This window comes from Pezoporus flaviventris, unplaced genomic scaffold (genome assembly GCF_033815535.1).
Source record: "Pezoporus flaviventris isolate CSIRO_AGI_PZ_B2104156 unplaced genomic scaffold, CSIRO_AGI_Pfla_v1 ptg000055l, whole genome shotgun sequence".
Classification (NCBI taxonomy): Eukaryota; Metazoa; Chordata; class Aves; order Psittaciformes; family Psittacidae; genus Pezoporus; species Pezoporus flaviventris.
This window is the reverse complement of record NW_026892603.1, coordinates 3,243,700-3,269,341: the sequence shown is the minus strand read 5'-3', so window position 1 is coordinate 3,269,341 and position 25,642 is coordinate 3,243,700. Positions and strand designations below refer to the sequence as shown.

Here is a 25,642-nt window from a genome sequence, read left to right as displayed (position 1 = left end):
ACAGCACCTGTTTTAAGTGATCAGCTACTAAAGGGTGTATATAAAAAAAGCGGACGGAAATAGGGGTTTCTTTCCAGGAAGATTATTTCCTGCTGTTGAATTTCTACATCTCATTAAAATGCCGAATTCAGTCTTTGTTCTTGCAACATCTATTGTGCATATAGCTGAAAACTGAAATAAAGATCTTAGCATGGAATTTCAGTTACAACACGAAATATTTCAACCTCGTTTTGCATGCACAATGATTTAAAGCCTTGGCTATCTGTATACATGTGATATACTACAAAACAGGGCCCACAAACCTTTGTTCACTTTCTCAGTGATTATTTCATCAATCTTGTCTACTGTTACAATTGGGTTTAGTATTCCTGATAATTTGTAAAATGTCACTTTTATTATATATGCCCATATTCACCTGCAAAAAATATATTCAGTGGATCTTCTATGAAAAATTCCTTCTAATCAGGATAGTACCTTAAGAGTTAAGTGACATATACTGAATAATGAAGAGTCAGCAATTAGTGGTAAAATAAGTGCCTTACTAAAAATAAATAGAATACATAAGAAAGTAAAAATAGAATATAACAGAGAAGGGGGGGGGGGGGGGGGGCAACTCACAAACCTTTTTGGAATGATTCACATGCAGGAAAACAGGGAAAAATTCACAGTGGATCTGTTTCTCAAGGAGTTTGGTCCAAGTCTCACTGGCAAGAGTGAAGAGGGAGACTTCACAAATATGAAGCAGGAGAAATACATTAAAAAAAAATGGAGTGAGGGGAAGGAGTTCATGCCACTTTTTCCTCTTGGCCTTTATACTCTACACACATTTTCCTTACCCTTACTCATACTCGTTTGTCTGGGGAAAATGTTGGGATTGGGAAGTGATCCATGAGAATGAAGCAGCTTGAAAAGCATTATATTAGTCTGTGGAATAAGTAATACTTCAACCAAATGAAGTAATGGAAACCACTTCACCCAAGTCATTTAAAATTGAACTGAATAAGGCACTGGAGATTATGCTGAAGGGAACAATTCTGCATTGGCAGGAGTATGGACAAGATGACTTAATAGATCTAGTGTCCATGTGCCAAATCCTGAGATCCGGATCCAGTTTTTATTACTCTATCGTTACTAAAGTTGAACTTCCATTCACTTTATTGGAAGCTCACCATGACACAAGGAAAAAATAACCAAGAGTTTCAGGATTTATGCATAAAGCCACGAATAAAAACTACTTCTGTACCAATTAAAAAATTAGCTTACTACATATTAGTTATAAAGTCTGAGTGTAAAAATAATACTATAACGTATATAGAGCACTCCAGAGCACTCCTTGAATTATTCCTAGCAGCCTGCTCAGAAAAGTTACACAGCGTTTATCTAGTTTAATTGGTTAGAACTTGCCAGAGCCAGTGAAAACCCTGCTGCTCACTTGAAGTAAGTCTCTGTTTATGTTATGGTGTTCCTGAAAATATCTGTGAACAAAACATTGTAATGAAAATTAAAGTTTAAGTATGCTTTACCATTTAAGCATGGGAGCAGTATTAGAAGCTTACATTTAACCCCACATAATTTAAATATAAGCAACAGTATTTTTTCCTTTTTTTCATTAAATATCAGTGGGGCATTTCAATGTAAATGGCAGAAGGTTCAGGCTAAACGGAGTCTGTTTTCCTTGGTGTAGAAATGTATATAAAGAAATAAAGGCTCTTTAGAAATTGTCCTAAATTCTGATTTGTTTTAGTTTTAAAACAAAATAGAGCTAATTAAACCAAAATTAGTTCAGAAATGCTATCAAGAGATTTAAAATGAGAGATTTGAGGGTGACCTGAGGACAGAGAAAAGTATGCCTTTGCATGTGCACAAGTGTTGGTTTAGATGCAGTTAAATAGTTCCAATTTTCACTCTATTTCATTCATACCAACACTTGTTGCCTGCTAAGGTTATTCCTGATAAGGAAACACTGATTCAGTTCCTCTGGCACACTATAGAATGATCATACACAGAGAAATCAAAACCATATTATAGAATCATAGAATAGTTTGGGTTGGGAGGGACCTTCAAAGGTTGCCTAGTCCAACCCCCTTGCAATGAGCACGGGCATCTTCAACTAAATCAGTTTGCTCAGGACTGCATCCAGCCTGGCCTTGAATGTCTCCAGTCAGAAAGATAGCTGATGTAGCAAATTCTTTATTTTGCGATATAGAGAAATATACATTAGTTATACATTAGTTAAAACTTCCCAATAGGGTAGGGGATTGGGAACTGTAGGAGTTCCAGTATTTAAACCGTGGCTATGAAGAAGACTTACAAGGAGTCACCTAATGGGTACAAGTTGCTCCTGGGGAGATTCTGATTGGACACAAGAGGAAAATTTTTCACAATGAGAACAATCAGCCATTGGAATAATCTCTCCAGGGAAGTGATGGACTCCCAAACAATGGACATTTTCAAGATTTGGCTGGAAAGGGTGCTGGGACATCTAATCTAGGTCACACTTTGCCTAGAAAAGTTGGATCAGATGATCTTTGAAGTAACTTCCAATGTGGTATTCTACGGTTGATTATACGAACTATAGGACAGTAGAATTTCTTTCCTTCTAATAAAAAAGCTACATTAAAAGTCAGTTGGGGTCTTACTAATGATTTTTATACTATATTGAAAATTCATCTGAGAAATTTTCTAAAATTTGTCTTATTTAGGAATTCTTATCTGCTCTTACAGTGAGCTCTAGTCTGCATGAAGGGACAAGATTTTCTCGTATCTTTCTAGAGTAAGGTTATTGCCCAACACTATAAGGCTACAAAAAGTTACGTGTGTTCCCAAAATCAGAAGAAAGAAAATGTAAATTGATAATTTCTTTTTGGTTTTGCTTTTGGGTCAGGTTTGGGGGTTTTATTGGTTGTTAGTTTGTTTTTTCTGCTTTGGTTTGGTTTGATTTTTGGGTGTTTTTTTTTCTAGCCCTGGCTCTTCCTTTGCATATCTCTGCAAGTGAGGACACATTTCATAGCTTCTTCCTCCATGGTTCTACATGTCCACCTGGCAAGGGCACAGCATTACAGATGCAACACAGAAAGAGGGGCAATGCCTTCTCCTTCTGTGTTCCAAGCTCAGTAAAAGACAATCCCTAGCTTCAACTAAGCCTCAACTAAGCTAAGTCCACCCACATATGGGACACAGTTTCCCCCTTTCACTGGCACAAGACCATTTGTGCCAGGTACTTGCTGGACACACTGAAAAACTGTCACATACCAAGGACAAAAAAGTATTGAAGAAGCTATGGGAAAATACAAGTGGTCTGACCCTACTGCTCTGACAGAACAAGCATCAGGCATCTAACAGTGATTGTACAATTTTAGAGGAGCCAAGGACTGCTTTAATTTGCACCACCTGTCTAAGCAGCTGTGGTTGACCATGGGCATGGGGAACAAGGACAGGAAATGCATAGAGATAGATATTGTTAATATCTATTATTGAATTCATACTTTACAAAGACTGAAGCATGTATTAGGTCTCCCCAAAAGCAAAAGAGTCACTGCTGCCTAGAGAGCTTACTGTCTATACAATGACCAGAATTGCTGCATTCCTCCCCAGCTTCAGCTGTATTCTGACGATGCACCTGATTGATTGCTTGGACCATCATTATTTTTAAAGCAAGTCAAATGCCTTTCTGCTTCTTTCAGTATGGAAGGCATCACTTCCACAGTATGCTTCATCTGGAACTGTATTTAAGTAAGTTCAAGAGAGCATATTCTATATAGGCAATACAAAATCATGTGTGATTTTTTTGTTGTTGTTTCAATAGACAGGGTTTGAGTAATGTCAGGGTTTATGGCTTTTATTTTATTTGTAGGGTCTACTTTTTAACGGAAGCAGGAAGCAGTCCTTGGACACAGTAAGTCACGATATATAAATAGCTCTACTGAGAGTATAACAAAGGCTCTTTTGTGGTTTTTGCCAGCATAGCCAATCGTACATGCAACTTGGTAACATAAAAATACCTCATCCCTACTTATGACACCCCTACCTTATTAAAAAATATTAAGACATCCATTCAGAATGTCTATCAAAAGCACATTACTTTCATACAGAAGTTGCAATTATTTTCTTCAATAACTGTAGAGAAATTCAAGAAATTTGCTGTTGTCTGATTACTAAATAGAACATACAGATAATTCATCTTGAATTAGAATATATTTGTGGAAATATGCTTCTCCATATGGTTTCATATTCACTTCTGCAAGGTGAATACAGTGACAGGATTTTTTCAAATTAGACTATACATTTTTTTGTTAAATCAAAACCAGTATATTTCCTGCATAGCAAGCATTCTGGACCTCATTTTAAGCCATTTGAAGGAGGTCTGAAGTTTATTGGATTTTAAATATATCCTTTTCTTCATTGAGGGTCTTTTAAAAGATAGTTTAATCTGTCTAATTTACATTCAGGAATTTCATTTTACATGCCAGGCTCTGGGACTGTCAAATCCTTCAGCTTTTCCTTCTTATCAAACATAATAAAGTGATCATATATAACCAGTAAGATGATTTTTTTTTTTTATTTTTATCCAAATGCCATTTTTAAAACCAACAAAGTTTAGGTCCTATAGGTTGCCAATTTTCTACAGTTCAGAAGTTAGATGTGTTTTCCAAAGAAAGATCATCAGTAGTAAGTATAAACATATGTCAGTCCATTAACTCTTAAAAAAAATACCCAGCACATCAGACTTCATTCCCTGCTACATTTTCAAATAATACAGTAGGTCCTACTTGAGACTTTGCAAGGTCCCAATACAAAGGCTCCCCAAAACTGTGGAAATCTTTTGTTTTCCCAGTGGGGTTAGTACTTAGGCAAACTCCAATTTATTTGAGTCGGCTCGATCATGTCTTGAGGTTTGGGACAGATAAGGGCCCCATGCAGCCTATTCTAGCCACTGGTGAGAATAGCTTCCAGTGAAATATTCTCCAGCTGCTCCATAACTTAAAAGAGTTATTATGTCCTACTCACAACCAGAGACAGAAGTTAAATTTGCCTATTGTCAGCCAATCATCCCCTCTTCCCCCTCTTTCCCACAAATGTAATACTCCATTTTTACCCTTCTAAGAAAAGAAGATTTTCCCCATTTGGTTAAAATCAATACAGCTTCTATACAAGATGTTGATTTGCATTTCTTACTCACCAATATTTTTTCTTCAGTGTTATGAGAGAGCTTAGGAAGTATTTTTTTCTCCCTGTACTTTGAAAAAGAAAGGTTCTTTTATTTCCAGCTTTAGGAGCAACCAAATTTAAATCCATGCTAATCCCTAAAGTCAAGTAAATTCTAACTCCTTAGAAGTAATACTAATGTTACCAATTACTTTCTTCCTCTGCTTAGCATGATGCAAATTGGTACAGAGCAACCACAGCAGGTTTGATTTCCCTGTGCAAATGAATTAGATGGTACACCAAAACTCAGTAATATACTCAACTTGGGTTATGTGCTAAGTATCTTATTCCTTGTATACAGAGAATATTTTAAGATTAATAAAGTATATTTCTTAGGCTTTGTGAAAAACTGAGTCTGTCTTTAGAGGAGCTTTGTACTGTAAATGGGGATAGATGGGGGTTCTGCCAAATCTAGTACACAACTCTCATTAACATAAGCCAGGTGAAGTTTCCCTATTAGCTAGAATCAAATAAAAGTTATGAGGGCAAATTTCTTGTCTCATGTACGCAAATGTGTTTGGACATACAAAAGGAGAACAATTCCTCCTTTCCTCAGTCTTCAAATAGAAGGCAAAAGAGATTGAGGACTGACTTATTGTTGTTTCTTCAAGCAATTGCTACATCATTATGTCAATTTTTAAGATTTTTTTCCAATATATTTCTCTGGAGACAGAAAGACATACAGTACCCATCTGTTCATGAGCCTAGTTGATTCTGTGTCTTAAGATGATAATGAAAAATCACTTAGAAGTCTATACTACTTACTTTAATTCAGGGGTAGCTAATAAAAACATATATATATGCACTTCTCAGCACCCTCTCACAAGAATGGAGCACAATTTTCAGTCTGCTTTGAAAGCAAAATGTGGATAATAACTCAGAGGGCTAAGCCTGTCCCACTAGTATGGCTCTATGTTAGAGGCACCTCATAGCAGCCTTTTCCCTTGGGCAACTAAGAAAAGGGAGCAGGATTCAAAATGTGTTCCTGAGTCCTTCCATGAGCAATTAATCTTCTCCGCCTTGAGCAAGTCAGCACGCTGATCATCATGTTAGCTTATTTGTATCAACTGGTCGGTATGGTTGTACACCGAAACCTTTGCTCACTTCCTTTTGCTGTAAGCCAGCAAAGAAACAAAGAAAAGTAGGCACCCAGGTCATACCTCCTATTGCCTGGCTTGCACAGAGGCAGAGAAAGCTTCAGTATTTTTCCATCTCTGGGTCTATCCCAGTGTAAAGACTGTTAGGATAGCGTAGCATCAAACTCCCTTCAGAGGCTATGGGCCAACATATATCAAAGGTATCGCAGTAAGTAAAAGCTCAGGCTAGACTCTCAATCAGTGGTATGGAATCCTCAGCAAACATACAGGGCTAGAGAGAAAGTGCTTCCCAAATATATGACCTGGGATTTTTGTATTACACCTCCTGAGTATAAAAGTGTTTGACAAGATTTATAAAACTGAATACTTCAGAAAAAGAGAACATATAGCTTTAATAGCATCTGGTCAACAGTCAGGTCAGAGAGACATGAAGTCTTGCTTGAGATCACAAGGTAGGTAATATCCATAGTTCCTGATTTTCTTTCCAGCAGCTATCAGTTAGAGAGTCTCTATTATCTCTGTCAAAACAGAAAGCAAATATAAAAAGAATCACTCCCATATCCCACAATATCCTCACTTCCACCAGCAACTATAAGATTCATTTTACATTCACACTTGACTTATTGTTATGCAGCCAATAAAAAACAAAATATGAAGCCATACTGAGGAGCAGCTTTAATTTGGTAGCATTTCTGAAGCATTTGGGGAAATCTGCTGTCTATGAATGCTGCATAAATTCTGCTGTTGTTTTTTACAGTACTGCAAAAGGAGAACTTCCAAGTGTCGCTCACGGCAGGAAATGCCTTCCGCCTATTTCTACACACAACCAATAATTCTTAAGTTAATATCTGGTGGGGCCCCCCAAGCATTTAAAAATAGTATGCTTTCTCATAAGGACTGCATAACCTACAAAAATTGGTAGCATGAGTTGTGCCATATCATACAGATGTGTTCTCACATCAGTTTTATTTACTACAGAATCATAGAATCATAGAATAGTTAGGGTTGGAAAGGACCTTAAGATCATCTAGTTCCACCCCCCCCACACCATGGGCAGGGACACCTCACACTAAACCATGTCACCCAAGGCTCTCTCCAGCCCAGCCTGGAAAACTGCCAGGGATGGAGCATTCACAACTTCCTTGGGCAACCCATTCCAGTGCCTCACCACCCTCACAGTAAAGAACTTCCTCTTTATATCCAATCTAAACTTCTTCTGTTTGAGTTTGAACCCATTATCCCTTGTCCTATCACTACAATCCCTAATGAAGAGTCCCTCCCCAGCATCCTTACAGGCCCCCTTCAGATACTGTATCAGTGATGCAAGTTGTGATTAGAAAAAAGTTAGCACAGTGGTTAAAATAGGTGTTCTTTTTTCTTTTTATGCCTTTTTCCTCTTTCTTTGCAGAAGAAAAAAAAAAAAATCCTACCCAGATCCCTGCTTTCCTATTCCTACTCATCCTTCCTCAGATCCCTTCATCATAAAGTGTTGACCATATTCATCAAAGTTCAGAATACAAGAATGGGATTTTCCATTCCACTGCATTATCACTTACCACTGCATTAAACTTTCTTCCCTTTCATAAGAAAGTTTCATTCTACCTATTTTCATATTATTTATTATATGACACCAGACTTGTATTTACAAACTTTTTATATGCCATAAGACTAGAAGAGCTGCTTATACAGCATCAGACCATAAGTCCACCCATTCTGTTAACAGTAGCTAATAAGTGATATCTATGAAGAAATATGAAAAACCAAGGCATGTGTAGCATGTTTATATATTCAAAGTGATATCACAATGCTCACAGATGATAATGAAAGATGCACTGATCATCTCATTTTCATCTTGCCAATCAGGTTTTGCCCCTTTCAAGCTGGACTATTTCTATTACTCATATAGCTAAAATTTGAGGTAAGTTAATAGCTGTGACAATTTATGCTAGCTGAGTTCTAAACTTCTAGCTACATCTCATTTAAGATTTAAAAATGCAAATCCTACCGAATAAATCTATTTGATATTACAAAAAGTGGATTAGGAAACTAAATTTGACAATTTCTAAAGCGTTTGGGTGGGTGTTTTTAAGGAAAGATGCATGCTGTAAGATACTTTTATTTATTGAAAAAGAAAGCAATAAAAACATTTTTTCAATGAACTTTTTAAAGTTCACAGAAATAGCAACACAAAGCCCACAGAGTAAAAGATAGAGCATGCATCTTATTGTGGTGTACACCAGAGTTACTTGGATGATTATGTGAAAAATGAATTCTCAAACTTCTGTCCTGCTCATTTTAATATCAGCTTTGGGATTATGCATTTCAGAAGCAGACAATATGCACTCAGTTAGAGAAAGATTAACTGAAGTCTTCTTTATGAAAAACTGGGGAGAAGTAGGAACCTTAAGTTCATGGCTATGTCTGTTTTAACTGTGCTGACCCTATTTGTGTTTCACAGCTGATGCTGAGAGCCTTGCTCTGATTTGAAAAGTCAGAGATTTCAGAAGCTATTTGTCATGGACTGCGTTCCCTTTTCTGGCTATTTGATCATAATAATTTTTAAATTGTCACCAAATAGACCTGTGTTTAAATTTTTCTAATTCCATTCTTTAGAAAAGGAAAAGTCATCTTCTTAGTTCATAAAGCTAAAACAGTCAAGTCAAAATACAGAAGTACAATTTCTCAGTATGTCTGCTCTATCCTTATTTGTTCCTTTTTTTTAGTGACTGAGTATTTGGTTCAGCTCAGGCAGCCACTCCCAGTTCCTGAGCCTCAGCCAGGTCTCTCAGGCCCATTCACAATTCCAGCACTAACTTTCCATAATTATTTTATTTCCTTAATCTTCCCAATGGTTGGTTTAGCCCCAGATGGGCCTCATTCCTCTCCAAGTTCAATAAGACAGTCTCTTACTCCCTCTGCTCTCCTGTCTCCTCCAATTTTGATTTTTGCTGGCAGCCTCACAGTATCTCCTCTTCTCTTTTACACACACAAACACACATGTGCATGCACACACAATAGCATGGGAAATACCACAACCATTTGGAGAGAAACAATAGCAAATTGTAATTTTCCACACTTAGAAAAGAAGGGAATGAATCAAAGGGTGACCCAAAAAAAGCATGTGAGGGAAAAAGAGGACCATAAAACTTTAAGAAAATTGAAGGAAAAATGGAAGAGTTTAAATATAGCATTAGAAGAATGGTGGAAAAAAATCTTATATATAAGAATAAGAAAAAAATCTAAAATATGGTGGAGATGAACAGAAAATGTAAAACCAGAAAAAAACTTCAGCCCCAAATAAGCCAAAGCTCAGTGTAGCTACTGCACTTTCTATCTATCTGTCCAGTATTTATCTCTAGAAGTGTTTAAAAAGATGCAAAACACCCCAACCAGTTTCATCTTACTGCCTCAGTCTTAGTTTATCACAAAGTAATCCCAAAGCTTTAAATGACAACTACTGGAGCATTCCCTTGGCTTTTTCCACAACATGTTAACCTAGAGTGCAGTACATATCATTATGCAAGTGTAATGCTGCATGCTACATGCTTGTGTAGCATCTAACTGTACTCTAGAGGCTAAGTCTGTCGGCTGCACCTTAATGAACTCTAAATACATGGCTGATTTAAAGCTATGTCTATGTCTAACCTGTGGAATCCAGGCATGCTTCCTACAGGAGCATGTGTGCGTGTGTGTGCGTGCCCCAGCTGCACCCTGGCTCCATGCTAACTCCCTTCCACCCTCCACCCCCACGCCCGGTTTCCGGCCCAGCCAGGTCCCCCCTGGATGATCAGGGACATGGCTATGGCACACACCCCACAGTTCAGACGGAGCCTCTGGGAGTCATTGAGTGCTATGCTTGCAGCAGCCTGAAGCAGAGCTCTGAACTCCAGGTAATTATTTTGTGAGCTGAGCCTTGTATGCATATTGTCTGCTGATAGTTTTGCTGTGAAAAAAGAGTATCTTTTCTCACTCTCAAAAGCTGAAATAAATTCAGTTCATTTTTTAAAGAAATTACTTTAGCAGCTTGTGCCACAATTAGTCAAAGGAATATAAGCATACAGCAGGGCCAGTCTGGTAACAAAGACATGCTGGTTTGGTAAAAGCAGCCAGAGCATTCGCATAGCCACATCGCCATGTACTGCACTGAAGTGTACTCCTAGGTGTCAGTAGTTCATGCTTGGCCATCTGTATTTTGTCAACAATAGCAATTCACTTTTTAATGAATGTTTAAAATCTCAATTCCCCCAGGAGTAACAGCTATAGAGAGCATCAGCTATTGCTGAAAGAACAGGGATTCTAGGAATAAACAGAATGTTGTGGAATGGCAAACTGGGAACCAGTGACCTCATTATTCTGGAAAATGTCTCCTTTTGAACCACAAGGAACTCTGACAATTGTAAAGGTTTAGTATTGAACAATGGAGTTTTGCAGAGATAGAGTGAAAGCAAAATTGAGCCCCCTGTGTACTTATGGCAGTTCTTTATTATGTGCCATATATTATCATGTTGTGCTGTGTTTTGCTTTATCGTTGTTGCATCTTTATTAAAGGTGGGCCAGAAATAAAACACAGATGTAAACATACCTGCACTTCCAAAGCACTTGGCTTTAGGTAAGAGCGTGGCAGCTGAAAGCCATCCTCAGCACATTTTGCTCTAGAAGGTTTATATTCTTCCTTTAAAACAAAAAACAAGGAAAACATGTAAAATAGCAAATAAAATTTTACTGTTGTAAAATAATTATGTTTTGTGTTATTTGCTGTAGTTTAAAGGAATCTGGTCATGCAGGTATAGGAAATGACCGACTTTACAGAGAAACACAGGAGGATAGCAATTTTTCTCTCTAGTGTGCAGAATACTAATACAGGACGCATTCTTGTCTTAAAGTCAAGGGATTTCCTTTGTTTAGGCTTATTAGGCGTATTACAGACTGGTGTCTTGCAGGCAGACACTGAGGTCTGCAGTGGATCCTTGAGTTGTAGGACACAAAGCCATATAAAGCAAGAGAAGTCATTATTCCAGTGACAATGAAGGAGAAAAAATATCCACTGCTGACAGGCCTACTCGCTCACAAGTCCACTGGTGTCAACATACATAGCAGTAGAGATAGAATAGGTTAGGAAAGAGTTTTTTACGTCTGGATAAAAGGGAAGTGTAAGAGCTAAAGGGATGCAAAATACTGTATGTCAATATTTGCCCTACTGAGGAACAGCAGACACATACTGGAACTGAAGGATACCATATATAAAGACGTAAGTAACCACATGTATTATTTCAGCCCTGTGCCCCAGCTGTAAAACATTATTTGAAGTTATAAGGTTATAATAGTTGCACAGCTGTGGGAAGGTGAGGGTCATCCATTTTACATACACATTCAAATTAAGAATGCAGGGCTGCTGGCACAGAGCAACAGCAATGATATGGCCTCAAAGGTAGGAATGTACAGAAAGACAGTCAAAAGTCTCTTTTCATTTTCTCTTTGGAGGTGGATGTCAGCTTTTTCATTCCTCTCTTGGTTATGTATGAGTAGGTCTGAAGATGGAAAATGATGACCAACCTAGGTATTTGAAGTACAGATTCACAGAAAATTCAGAAACCCAAGTAAAAAAAAAGTATCATGCAAAAAGGCCTGATTTACACCTAAATCAGGTGGTGCCTAAATGCCCTAAGTGCTTTCTTTTTCAATTTTCAAATGTGTTTCTTGAAACACACATCTGTTCATAGTAGAACTGCCCTGGCTACACTTTCCTTAAACTCCATCTGGATTCAGAAACTAGATGCTTCCGCATATGAATGTGCCTGCACAGCAATACACAGGTCACATGTACCTCAACTGGCTCTTAATGAACTAGTCTGGGTACCAGAAGCTCATAATTTATCACTCCCCACTGAGTAATTTATCCTGTTATGATATGTCTTCATGACCTTCCACTCACCATGTCAAAGAAAAACAGAATTGCTGAGGTTGGAAGGGGCCTCTGAAGATCATCTGCTATGAACCCCTGCTCTAAGCAAGGTCAGCTAGAGCAGGTTGCTCAGGATCATGTTCAGCTGCATTTCTAAATATCGCCAGGTATAGAGACTCCACAAACAGGGCATCTTGTTCTGCTGCTTGACTACCGTGACCACAGCGAAAGTGGTTTTGCTCATGTTTAAATGGAATTTCTTGTTTCACTGTATTGATTGCCCCTTGTGCTGCTGAGACTCGGGCTCAGCAAGCTTAAGGTTCTGCTCTAGGCACACCTCCCAGCCCTTTGTCTGCAATCAGAACACTGAGCCTTTTCTGTAGCTGCAGCTCTGCAAACAGAGAAGGAATCATATGCCAGAAGTCAGAAGCTAGCAGCCCTCACCAAAAAGTGAGGTCTCTAATACCGGGGGTTCTGCCTTCCCCTCACTTTGTCCAGGTGGAATTCAGGCTCTTGCAGCTACAAGGTCTTAGATAATATCAAACTTCTTTTCTTGTCTGTGATGCAATGTAGCCTGTAGACCTCCTCCTGCAGCTCTTTTACTTGGAGACACAGATCCTGTATTAGTACACAGATTTTGCAGACCAGGACACCATCCTCCCCCAGCCCATGTCACATGTCACGGTTTAACCTGGCAGGCAGCTAAACATGTTCACTCACATGTTCTTCAGTGAGATGGGGGAGACCATTGGGAAGAAAAGTAAAATTCATAGCATGAGTTTAATAGGACATAAAGAGGGGAGAGAAGTAAGGGGGGTAGGAGAGGTGAGAATTAGTAGTAGCAGCAGTAGTTAGTAATTATAATAAATAATAGAACAACAACCAAAATTATAGAAGAATTAGAATATACAAAACAAGTGATGCACAATGCAATTGCTTACTACCCACTGACCAATTTCCAGACAGCTCCTGAGCAGCAGCCCCTAACCAGCTTTCCCCCTAGTTTATATGCTGAGCATGACATCATATGGTATGGAATATTCCTTTCACCAGTTTGGGTCAGCTGTCCTGTCTCCTCCCAGCTTGTTGTGCCCTCCAGCCTAAACACTTGTGGGGTGATGTGAGAAGCTGAAAAGTCCTTGCCTTAGTGTAAACACTGCTTAGCAATAACTAAAACATCAGTGTGTTATCAACATTACTCTCATCCTAATGCCAAAACAGCACTATACCAGCTACCAAGAGGAAAGCTAACTCTATCCCAAACAAAACCAGGACACCTCAGTGAGGCACCCCTCCACTAACAGACCTGCAGAGCTGCGCCTTCCCACAGGTTGAGTTGATGCCAGAGCAAGTTGCTTTTGTTGCTGTCCTGTGACAGGTCACTACCACTGCTGAGCATGTGTACACCATCCTCAACAGAGTTTCCGCCCTTCTTCTGTGCACCCTTCTGCGCACTGCAGAAAGTGCCACAGACTGGTGCATCTCCTGGTTGCCTCTGTTCACTGCACTCTGTCACACACCTGTGTCACAAACGTACACTTGAATGTCCTGAGGGACATAACCCAGCTGGTTCTCTTAGCACAAGACCAGCAAGACCTGTCTCTAAAAATACAGTAACAGATGCTGTCTTCAGCAATGCCAACTGAAACACTGGAGAAGTAATATTTTCCCTAGGATCTGAGATAATTTGCTGCATATTGCTGCAGTTCTAAGCATGTTTTAAAAGCACAAATTGCTATCTTTTATTTTTACTCCAGAGTGGTTTGAAACACTCAAGTAACCTCTGCTCGTATCATCAAAAATAGTTTAGAGGCATCCTTTTGACTTTCAGGAAATGGGTACTACCTATTCACTTGCTCTGGCCAGTTCACTGTTTTGCTTTTGACTTTAGGTGCTTCCTCAGTCAGCTAGTTAAATATTCTAGAACCTGGCTTGAAGCACCTATGTTCTGGGAGTCTGGATACCTAACTTAGGGGACTAGATTATCTGATACACAGCAGGAGAAAAATATTTAAAAGGAATTATAGCTTTAACCTATTGAAATTTCTGGAATAGAGATCCAGAAAGAAGAGTGATGTCCCTAAATGCTACTGATTGATAGTATGAATCCCGGGTCCTTAAATATCCAAGGACTAGACATTCAGATGCTCAACACATTGGCTCAATGCAAGAATGACGGCAGAGTCCATTGTGGTGCCAAATGAGTGTTAGGAAGCTAGCTCCTGGTGTTGGATTCACAATTGTTCACCACCCTCCACGGGTGAAATTCTATCTCTCTTTCATTCCCATTCTAGCAAAGGTGACAAATTAGTAACTACTAGCTGCAGAGAAGAAGGATTTAAGATCTCTAAGAAGCAAAATCTACATTTAACTATGGCAAAGTGAGAAAAGTAAATTGAACACCACTATCATGTAATAACGTGTGGTTAAAAAGGAATAAAGATAAACTAAAAGTAGTGTCAAGATCAGAAACTCAGTCATTCCTTCTGTACTGGTAATTGTGAGACTCTTAAAAATAGATCCACCAGAAAGAAATTGTATATTATATTATACATAATAAATTGTATAAATTGAGTTGGTTTAGTCCCATCTGGTAAAAAATGTCAAAGTCTGTAAAAGTAAAATTTAATAGGCAAATGACCATTCTTTCCTAATAAGACAAGTAATATGGAATGGACTGTGTATATACATTCGAACCTTCTTTCTTTTCCAAAACTGCCTACTGAGCATGAACCATGGTCTCTGCTAGCTCCCAAATCATGCCAAGCTGCTCTCTAGGAGATCAGTAATTGTCTCAGGATAAAATCTTGCAGGAGACTATTCCAACAGTTTAGTAGTACAGACATTGAGGCACTCATAACATTCACTGGATAATTTTCTAGTATAGACATGACCTTAGAAACTGATAAATCTATTTTACACTTAAAAAGAGGAAAATCGTTTTTTTAATCTAAATGAGTTTCTTTTATTATGGGATAGGCTTAAAAACATATATTTTTGAATGGAAAATCAGTATTTCTAGTTAAATTTTCCAAAACTGAACTACCCGCAATAGTGCTGTTTGCCTATCCATTTTTCTGTTCAACCTGCCTGTCAGCTCTACTTTCAAGGAAGTAAGTGAACATAGAATGCAAATCCAAAGAGCCAGACTTCATTAATATTCAAAACAATCCTTATTCCTTAAAGTCAAGCCATCATGTAAGATGTGATTCTCAAGAGCTTAATTTCAAATAATGCTAGAGGTTGATATCAGAACTGTAATTACACAACAAGATATCATTCAAACATTGTATCTGAATTCAAGGCTGTAGTAAAAGCAATCACCCTGTAAAAATCAGAGGTATCCTGACTGGAACTTGTTTTGTCTCTTACAATGCACTGTGACTCTTGGAGGTGTGTAGCATGAGGGCAAGATGCAACAGGTGCAAGTTGAAACACTGGAAATTTTTACTAGATAAAAAAAAAAACAACAAACAAACAAAAAAAAATTAGTTAAAAAAAACCCAAACCATTATAGTTGCTCACAGTGTCTGTGAAGTCTCCATCCCTGGTCTAGTCCCTGACTGGATGAGGCCCTGAGCAGCCTGCTCTAACTGAACTTGCTCTGAGGAGGAGGTTAGACTGCACTAGTGAGGTGGGGGTCGGTCTCTTCTCCCAAGTAACAAGTGATAAAACAAGAGGTAATGGCCTCAAGCTGCACCAGGGGAGATTAAGATTGGACATTAGGAATTTTTTTTTCAGAGAGAGGGTGATCAGGCATTGGAACAGGCTGCCCAGGGAAGTGTTCAAAAAATGGTAGATGAGGTCCTTAGTGACACGATTTAATGGTGAACTTGGCAGTACTGGGGTAAAGGTTGGACTTGATGGTCTTAAAGGTCTTCTGTATTATTCTATAATACACAATCGCCAGAGGCTCCTTCCAGCCCACAGAACTTTATGGGTACTTACATGGAGTCTACGAGCAGAAAAGGAAGAGTTGGTACGAGAATTTAAATTGGCTCCAATTAACTCACAAAATAAAAGTTAAGTCTTGAAATCAATTCATATTTCATTGGCAACTAACATGTATTAAAGGATGTCTATATATCTTACTGGCTTGTTTTGATACTATTTTACCTCTGTTCAGTTGCAGTCATTTGACTGCCCTATAATCTTCATTTTAGTAAACTCTGAATTTTTGGATAAATCTTACAAGGCTTTCAAAGCTGTCACCAATAGCCTAGCACTGATCTATACAGCCTCTGAATACAGCAAGTTAAGTGAAGCATATATTCATGTGGGGAGATTCCTGGAAACAGCAGAAAACAATACTCAAAGACAAAAGAAGGTCTAACACTAGGCAAAGTCAAATGGACCTAGAGATTCCTTGAATCTAATGCAGGATTGAACGACTGCCAAAATGTATCAAAACAAATAAGAAACCAGAAGTCTTTAGATGAAACAGTTACAAGACTGTAGACTTGAGAAGTAATGCAGAACATTTTCTGAGTGACAAAACCAACTTGGATACTGCAAGTAAGCTAAAAATATAACTGGTTGTTTCTATTATTTTCTTAGAAACAAGATTTTGCGCACATCCTTTACAAATAAGAAGAACTGTACCAAAATGGGTGTTTTAACTGACCTGTAGTACACTTCCGTAAATTGAAACAAATCTGCAGGGCACAGACAATGAGAACTAGAATGAAAGAAATGGCACGTGCAATGCAATTACCAGACATGTATTTTGTGGAATTTGAAAACCCTGAAGATACCTAGTCAGCTCACTAGGTGTCACTCCAGAAAACTCCAGTTTTCCTTATCTGCCAGCCCCTTACACGTATCCCAGGTACTTTATTGTCTCAAATAGCACCATCTATGTGTAGGTAAGTGAATTGAACCCCGGATGTTCAGACCGAACATAAAATTTGCGTAAATCTCATCCCACTTGCCAGTGTGGAAGCTAGAGCTGACTGTTTTCAGTCCCACGTCATATTTCTCTTCTCACCCTCCTCACTACTCATGTTATGGTGGAATGAAATAAGGGCCTTTCAGACAGAAAAGCAAAGGGAGGTCTCATCGGTCATTCCAGACAGCAAGAAATAACCCAGCAATTCAGGCAGACCTGACAGTCCAAGATTTCTACTTCCAAGCCAAATGTTTTACGCTACAGAGGTGATCTCAGACACTTCCATCTTTCTCTCTGGGTGTTAAAAGGTCTCCTTTGTTTTAAGTAATATCCATTGAAACACTGGAAGAGGTTACTCATGCATTCTATGACTGAAACACAGTCTAGAACTAGAGATATCAATTAAAAGTAGTGGTTGGCAAACCTGAAGTAGAGAGTCTTCATGTAAGACGCCTCATGCAAGGTACGTGCAAACTTTGTGAAGACTTTTTACAGGATGTTTGCAGGTGCTACAATTTTATAGCGTGAAAAGTGATTAGAAATATTAATTGAAAAATTATTATTATTATTATTATTAGTTACAGAGCTAAATGGCATGACTGACTCCAGTTGGCATTGAGTCAGAACATTTCAGTATATGTTCAGCTTTAAGCAGGCACATTCCTTAAGCATGTACTACTGACTACTGTCAGACAGGCTGCTGGGCTGGAGAGGCCTTTGGCCTGTCTGATGTGGCCATTCTTATATTTTTAAGTCCCTTACCTGAATGAAGCAGAGCTGCACTTTGCAACAAGAAAAGGAGAAAGAGAGAATCCAGAGTTAACGTATGTCTCTGTGATTTTGAGAACCACCACCCTCCAGTTCCAAAACTCCTTCTGAAACTTGTTCATATATTCCCAGCATTATCTGATGAAAAGAAAAATAAAAAAGAACATTTGCTTAAAAAGTCTCAACCAGCTCCTCTGTTATCCAAACCAAAACTCCACACTTCCCTGAGGTTTGCCTGCCAGAACTGCAAAAGATGTTGGCACGTTCCATAGGCTCAGGCACCAGTAAAATCCAATACGTATCTAAAGACTGATTGCCTGTCCCTACTGCAATGATTTTAAGGTCCAGTGCTCCACAGGGGAGAGATACAAGACAGCCAGGAAAGACATTGTGAAAACAGACTGGTAGCATATAAATCACCACTGCAATTCAGACATGGAAACTAGGAAGATATCTCCTTTTTAGAAGATTAACTACCCTGTACATGCTAAGGCAGATCAAGCAAATCTTTTGATATAGATAAAATGCAGAATACTGTGTGGACAAGAAAGGTGTTATCCTTCTGCCCCCAGTGGAAGCATTGACTTTATTGAGCCAGGAACCAGAAAGGGTTATTTTTTTCCTCATGCTGAAATACAACCTCCAGACCATAGCTGGGAGGAAGATCAGGGCACTTGCCTACAGTGATTCAGTCTAGTATGGAAAAAATATATGTTCTTATGATGATTTTCTAACACCAAAGAATTTGTCTATTTTAATAAGTCCAGAAAACCTAGGTGCTGGTGATTTCTTGTCATAAATCAGGAGCTCATTAAAAGGGAAAAAGTAAGAAAAGAAGGCAAAAATTCTGGCAGGAGTCTTGAGAAAACAATTGAAAAGCATTTTTTTAAGTTTCCCTCATTTTGTTGCAATATGTGCAAAGGCCACAGCTCTGAGTACTAGTAGTTCTGACATCTGCCAAATAAGTACCTAAAAGCTCCTGAATTTACTGAATTTTAGACCATGGATTCAGTTTTCTGGCTGTGTCTGGACACTGCTTGCTTAGAATGAAGCACAAAGCTGTAGTTGTGAGAGGGAGGTACAGAAAGTCATGCTACCTGACCAACAGGAAATTCAAAGTGCATCAATTGTAAGAGTCCAAAGAGCTGTTGAAAAGTAAGATAAGGTTCAGAAGGGGATTACTGTGTCCTAAATGTGATATGTTTATTGAGAGGGCAGTGCTTAAATTACACTTTTATGAGCCAGCGTGGCATACCATCACTTTTTCATTTTACTGGGAAGCTTGCTGGGACTTCTCTGGTTCACAGCTGCAGAATGGATTAATTTTATTCTCCCCTGAATGAGATCTTCAGTACCACCATAACTTCTAACTTGGAGCAGAATGCAGATACTACAAGACCAAAATTATTACATCATCAGACAGTGTAGAAGAGAAACAGGAACAAAAATGGATAAAATGCTACGACTTGATTCAGCAAAAGCATTTATGTGCATATTAGCCTTAAGCATCCCTACTTAGTGAAGCACTAAAGCATGGTCTTGGGCTTCATTGAAGTAAATGGGATTTACACAGGTCCTGAAGGTAATCACATGCTTCACTGCTTCATTAAATCAAAATACAAGTATTACATGGCAAGGTTTATCCTCAGGGAATTCCATTGAAATACAGGGTGAAACAAACCTATAAATTATTTTAAGGTATTTATTATTAAAATGCACACAAAAAATGTGCTAAGAGGACCATAGGTTGCAGAAGAGCTCAGCCTCAGAATAGCACTTTGTTTAACAAGATATCTGAGACATAAGACCTGTTTAAGTGTAAAATCAGAAGTAACTACAGTAAAAACAAGGCTGACACAGCTGAGATCAATATTAAACCCCAGAGAAGGGGATTTTCTAAAAGTATGGGGGGAGGGGAAGAAAAATGGCAGAACAGGTCCCCAGAGAACATGATAAATGATGATGGGTTAGGCAATATAGTTCTGCTTCCAAAAGCCAGGCTTAATCCTCACTCAGGAGTAGACATTGTGCCATGCATTTAATCTATGCCTTAGAGAGAGTCAAAAGGATCAAAAGCATCACACAGATATTTAAAGGGAAAGGTCATAGTCCCACTGAGAACTAATGACTACATCCGTTCCTGCAAGCATGGGGATTTCTGGTGAGGGAGCTAACACTGCAGTGTTTCTAGCGTTAACTCTGCCTATAGGGTGTTTGCTGTCACATCAGCTTCTTGAACCCTTTCCCTTTGCTCCAAACTACCCTCATGCTGTGAGCTAGCAGCTCCCCATGTTTCTCCTACAGCTTTTCCATACCTTTCAGCAAAGGGATTTCTTTAACAAAACTAAGCTCTGATCAGATCACCCGAAGCCACTGCAATGTCTCAAAACTACCAAACCCTTTGTGGTTACAGAAGAATTGTAGAGAGCTGCTATAATTTAAGAGCAGGGATTTTTTTTCCACTGTAGTGGTTCAATGTGTGTTGTGCGCACACATGTGCTTCAGCACAGATGGAGAATCAAATGAATATCAGACCCTTTGGTGTGAGTTCAAATTTCCTGAAGGTGTTGGAATGTCTGTAAAACATCAGATGCCCTTTTGGTTGTTTTTTATAAATACATTTTAATTCTCTGCTGATTTGACATTTCACTTTATTTAGGAAAAATGCAGGAAAAAATGGTAACATCTTAAAAAAAGTTATTACAGAAAAAAAGAACAGGGAAAGGGAAGGAGGCTTCTATGTCCCTGGCAGCTACCTGTGTTTCTTATGCAAAGCCACCTATGATTCTTCTACAAGCACAAACAAGCCAGGTTTTCTTTGTGTTCTGTCCAGAAAGGAAGTTAAAAATATGTACATCTACTCCAAAGCTATTAATCTATTTTATAAGATTATTGGGGGAGTAGAGAACCATTGTCATCTTTCTTAAAATAGATTTTCCCCAAAGCTTCAGGAATCTTTAAAGTAAGGTTTAAGATATTCTTTCTTTTTTCTTTCCTAACATATTCTCTTAAAAATAGTTACTTTAACACTGATTAACTTTTCTGCTAATTATATAATTTTTTCTGTTTCTTCAGAAAAACAGGAAATATTTCCCAACCTACTGCCTTTAGAGCCCTGCATAGATGGCATTAGTTTCAGCTTCCTACTGCCAACCCAGACCCACAGGACTGGATGAGCTGTGCACCCTCAAAGGCTGAAAGTTAGGTTACATGAAATAGTTTCTAAATGTAAGAAAAGTAAGAAGAAAAAACCAACAACAATCTCTGAACCTTCAGATTTTCCAAAATGGTTTTAAATGCACATTGAAAGTAACATAAGGCAAAAGAGCAACAAAAATCAGAGTCAGGCCCCTAAACAAATGTCATCACTGCTTAGTCAGGGTGTTAATTATTATCACAAAGTGAGGAAACCACAGAATTCTTGGACCAAACACATGATTCATGGGGAGAGAGTAGTACAAGCAAACCAAAAATACATCATTTTCCATGGAACTATCTAACCTACTACAATACAGCTTGCATCCCAAGGTTACTACAGCCTTCCATGTGCCTCTAATTTATTAACTGTCTCAGCTATGAGATTACAATGTCATTAAGAAGGAGCTTGGTGTATAAAATCTACATCCATTGTATTATGACACTAACACTGGAGAAACATCCTTTTCCCATATTCTCACATTTGCAATTCTTTTAAGTCTTTTAAACTAAGATATGCAATTATTTCACATGGGAAATAGTGTATATGGTCTACCCGGTGGCTGAGCCATGCACATGGTGAAAACCATGTCCTTTTCAGTGAAATACAGCACAGGGAAAAGTGATACATATAGTTCAAAAGTTATCCCAGAGAATGACAAATACCAGGGACTGCACATTAAGTCAGCAGAAAGGCCACAGTAAGTAGCTTCTGAAGAATCTGTCTAGAACGTATTCTCTTTCTCCCTTCTATCTCAAGGTGATTTGTTACCTGAATCTTAATAAGAAAAAATACCACCATATCCTAGTATGCATCTAATAGAGGAGCATTATATAGCTGTGCCACAGAGATTTTATTAATGGACCAAGCTAGCTATTTACAATGTTCAGAGCAAAATGAAGATTAGGAAGTTCACTGATCTGTTCTCTCAGAATTAAGAAGGACAGATCCTTTCCTGGTATGAAGTCATCACAATGAGAATTTTTTAGAGCATCTCCTTGCTATATACTGATGTCGTATATGATAAAAAGCTAAGCTGACAAATTCAGGTTATGTCTCTATTACCACATTTACCTGAAGTAAATAGACACAGTGCCAGATCTTATTTTTAGTTTGCTAACAAGTAATATTTTACAGTTATGTACAGACAAGGCAAGGAAAAATCTGCAAGTGCCTTACAAAGGTGATTGATAGAAAAAAAAATCACAGATTAGAACTTCCAGTCAACTTTACTAAACCCCTGGAAATTCCTACCAACAAAGTCCTAAAACTGGTGTACTGAATGCAGTTAAACTGCTTTAGTTAACTGAGGTCATTTGGCATTAGCAACTTAAGGTAACTTGCCCAGCTTAACTTAAACCAGGTTTAACATGGTCTAGTTTTTCAACTGACCCAAAGCAGTTCCATTCCTATATTTTCTAACTGATGTACAAATTAATTATTTTAAATGTCGCATACTTAGAAACTTGCAAGCAAAGCCAATGCTGCACAAACCACACCTTTCCTTGAATTTATTGCCATCTTTTTAGAAAGTTTATTTAAAAGAATATAACCCAAATATGTGTTTTTCTATGAAACATACTTTTCAAGTTCATTTTGCCAGAGAAAATACTCATTTTCCAGAATGGCATATTTCATTCACTACCAAAGAGGAGTGACTGTAACATAAAACTAGTGACTCCTTTAGAAGAAAGAGAAACAATTTGACATGGTAGGTCTGGTATCCTTCTGCGATATCAAATGAAGCCCTATATTTTCAAAATGATGCATGGGAATTTAAGCACGTGGTGCCCATTAAAGGCAATGCCAGCTCTCATGGTTTATGAGGTCACCAGAAGTCCTTGATGGAATTACACCCTTGTCCTGTATGGCTTATTCTCTTGTATCACAGAGTCTGAACAAAAGCCTATAAAGTCAACAAAAATGTCTGCAGTCAGTTTGGTCAGGTTGAGATCAGGTATTTCCACTACAAAGAGGGAAATGAGGGAAAAAAAATACTGAACAATTGTTAGTTTAACAGTGTGGCATGGGTCCTGTTCTGATACATACTCCTGTATAGTAAGGGGGAAATAATGTCTTCCTGTCATCGTGCTGGAGGCATCTAATGAAAAAGAGAAACACTGAGGAATATTCCTTGGAAAAACAAAAGGACATCCTGTGAGAATGCAATTACAAAGTCATTCTTTAAACATACCTAACAGTTGTCATATAACAAACACAATATACTTGAGTAATAAATACTCTGGGCTCTTTGTGCATCACCTGCATATTTAGAATTTGCTGTATTGGTGCACATCTGTCAGTTTTGTATTTACTGAACTGAATCTTTTAATAGCAATCACACACTAATAACACTCAACTTCCAAAAGTGAAACATAGCACCCAATTTGCACAAAGACTTTGCACATTGTTGTGTTTTAAAACACTCAGTAGTTAATAAAATACTGTGGTCTATTGCCATATTGATTTTCATATTCTCTCAGTTGGAATATGATCTTGCTTTAGCAATAAACTGATATGTTGATTGAACACTTTCCAATTCTCTAGCTTTCAGGTAGTGTTCCTGGGGCTATATCACTAAAACACAGTGACTTGCTATAGTTTCCTGAATCTATGTATGTAAGATACAGTGATTTTATTCAGAAAGTAGGTGCTTGTCATGCTACATGATAATATTCCACATTAAAAGATGGGCCAGCATGTTTCTAGGAGTTTGTGTGCCTATCTGACATAGTCAGGATTCTATCAGAATATAAAGTGTCCTAAGCCAGTTAAGAATTTAGTGAGCAATTTCTATGCACACACACATTCATACACCTACACCTCACAAACAAAGATCTAGAAAAAAGCAGCATGTGTGGTATAGTTAGGTTCTGGGCTACCCTGGCCAGTCAAAAACATAGACAGTGCAACAGCAACCCACAAAATCAAATCAGAGAGAGAAAAAAAAAAAAGCAAAAAAAAGCTGATGCTTAACATGACACCTCTCTGAACTAGGGGATATAGATGACACAAATATAGCTGTACTGCTTCTGTATTCAGGTGTCTTCATACTCAGTGCCCTATCTGTCCACAAGCTGGATAGGTCACCTACCAGAGAAGTGTGAATTAACCATACCGGGAATGCAGCGCTGTATCAAATGAACTTCTGTAGCAGCTGTGAAGGCTGTGGCAAAGTTTCAGTGCCTTTGAATGGCTGATCTCAATGGTACCATGGCTTTTCATTTTCCAAGAAAGATTCTTTGAACACAAGTTGGAGTATACTTTCTTGTGTCTTTTGTTTTAGTCTCTTAGTATTCTTTGGAAAGAAAAAAAAAAAAAAAAAACAGTAAAGTTCAGAGTGGGGGCAGCTTTTTCATTACAGAGGATTGAATCACCCGGTAAAGGACAAAGTTTACAGCAGGAATCCTGTGAAAGAAGCATTGTGTACATATGTTCACATCCAAACCTTATGATATAGCCTGTAATATTTTACTTTTTGCAGCCAGACTGCTTTCCTTGCCTTTGCTTAAATGAGCAGTCAGAATATACACAGCTGGCCTGGGTTATTCCCTTCTCTCATAATCTCTTCACCCTTCTGAACATCAAGCCCCAGCTAAATTTTACTGGTAAAGACAACACTATGCAGAAGAAGAAATACGCATTCTTTGTGCTGTACAGCTGAGCAGGGCTAATAAAATGTCCCGGGCAACAACTTAGAAGGTGTAAAGGAAAGGGTGGTGCTGCAGGTGGTTCTGGGAGGGGTGGGATGCTGGCTGTGAGGGGGACGTGTCTGTCACTGAGCTGAAGCCGATGCCAGCCGTGCTGCACGGTTTGCACAATGCTACCCCGAAAGTGACTCCTGATTTGTGCAGTGCTTGACTTCCATCCGAGGGCATTTTGTATGAGCTGAGGTGAAGGTTGTTTGAAGTCTTCTTCTAAACATAACTCAGGTATTTGGCACGGGTAAATCCTCTGTGAGCAGCACAGAATCACTACTTAGGAAGCCGCTATCTCCAATGCCCTATTTCTGAGGCAGTGTTCACAGCCCTGATACAAAGGCTGGAGTATGACAGACATGCAGCCACAGCGCCCAGGCTTTTAAGGTGCTTGCGTAGAATGAAAAGACTGAAATCGGTATTCTAGGGTTGCCCCTTGAAGGAAACCTTACAGGTCTTCCCCCCTCACGCCGTGCAGGGCCCGTTGTACCGGTGCTCCCGCCACGCTCCCCGTCGTGCTCACCCGCAGCGAGCTCCCGGCAGCACAGATCACCAAGCAGTCCAACGGCCAGGTACCTCAGCCGGCCGGTGCGGAGCATGGCCGCTAGGAGGAGCCCCGCTTCCCGCCGTGAGCAGGGCGGCCATTGCCATGAAGCAGAGCAAGGCTGGGGCTGTGGGGGGCGTGTGGGGCGCGGGTGTATCTCCTTGTACCGTACGGTCCGCTGTCAATGCAACGTGGAAAATGTTAGTAAATCTCAGTGTGGAGGGCAGATTGGTTGCCATTCAAACCGAAATGGTTTCCAGGGTAAAATCAAGCACTCCACCAGCACTTTTTGGAGAACACAGCGATTTGTGCAAGCCATTGCTGAGGATACCGCATTTAAAGGA

At 38.9% G+C, this 25,642-nt stretch overlaps 1 long non-coding RNA gene across 4 annotated transcripts in view; it reads right to left on the bottom strand.

The window, feature by feature from the left end:
- LOC133277428 (uncharacterized) overlaps positions 1-25,345 on the bottom strand; it is a 66,885-nt gene extending 41,540 nt beyond the window's left edge. For 3 of the 4 annotated variants that reach the window (XR_009746201.1, XR_009746202.1, XR_009746204.1), the window contains exons 1-4: positions 24,151-25,345; positions 10,885-10,974; positions 5,180-5,236; positions 623-704 (exon numbers count right to left, since the gene is read on the bottom strand). This is a non-coding gene — a long non-coding RNA (uncharacterized LOC133277428). The remainder of the gene's footprint in view (positions 1-622; positions 705-5,179; positions 5,237-10,884; positions 10,975-24,150) is intronic. The other variant, XR_009746203.1, reaches the window with a different exon arrangement.
- Positions 25,346-25,642: the final 297 nt, after the last annotated feature.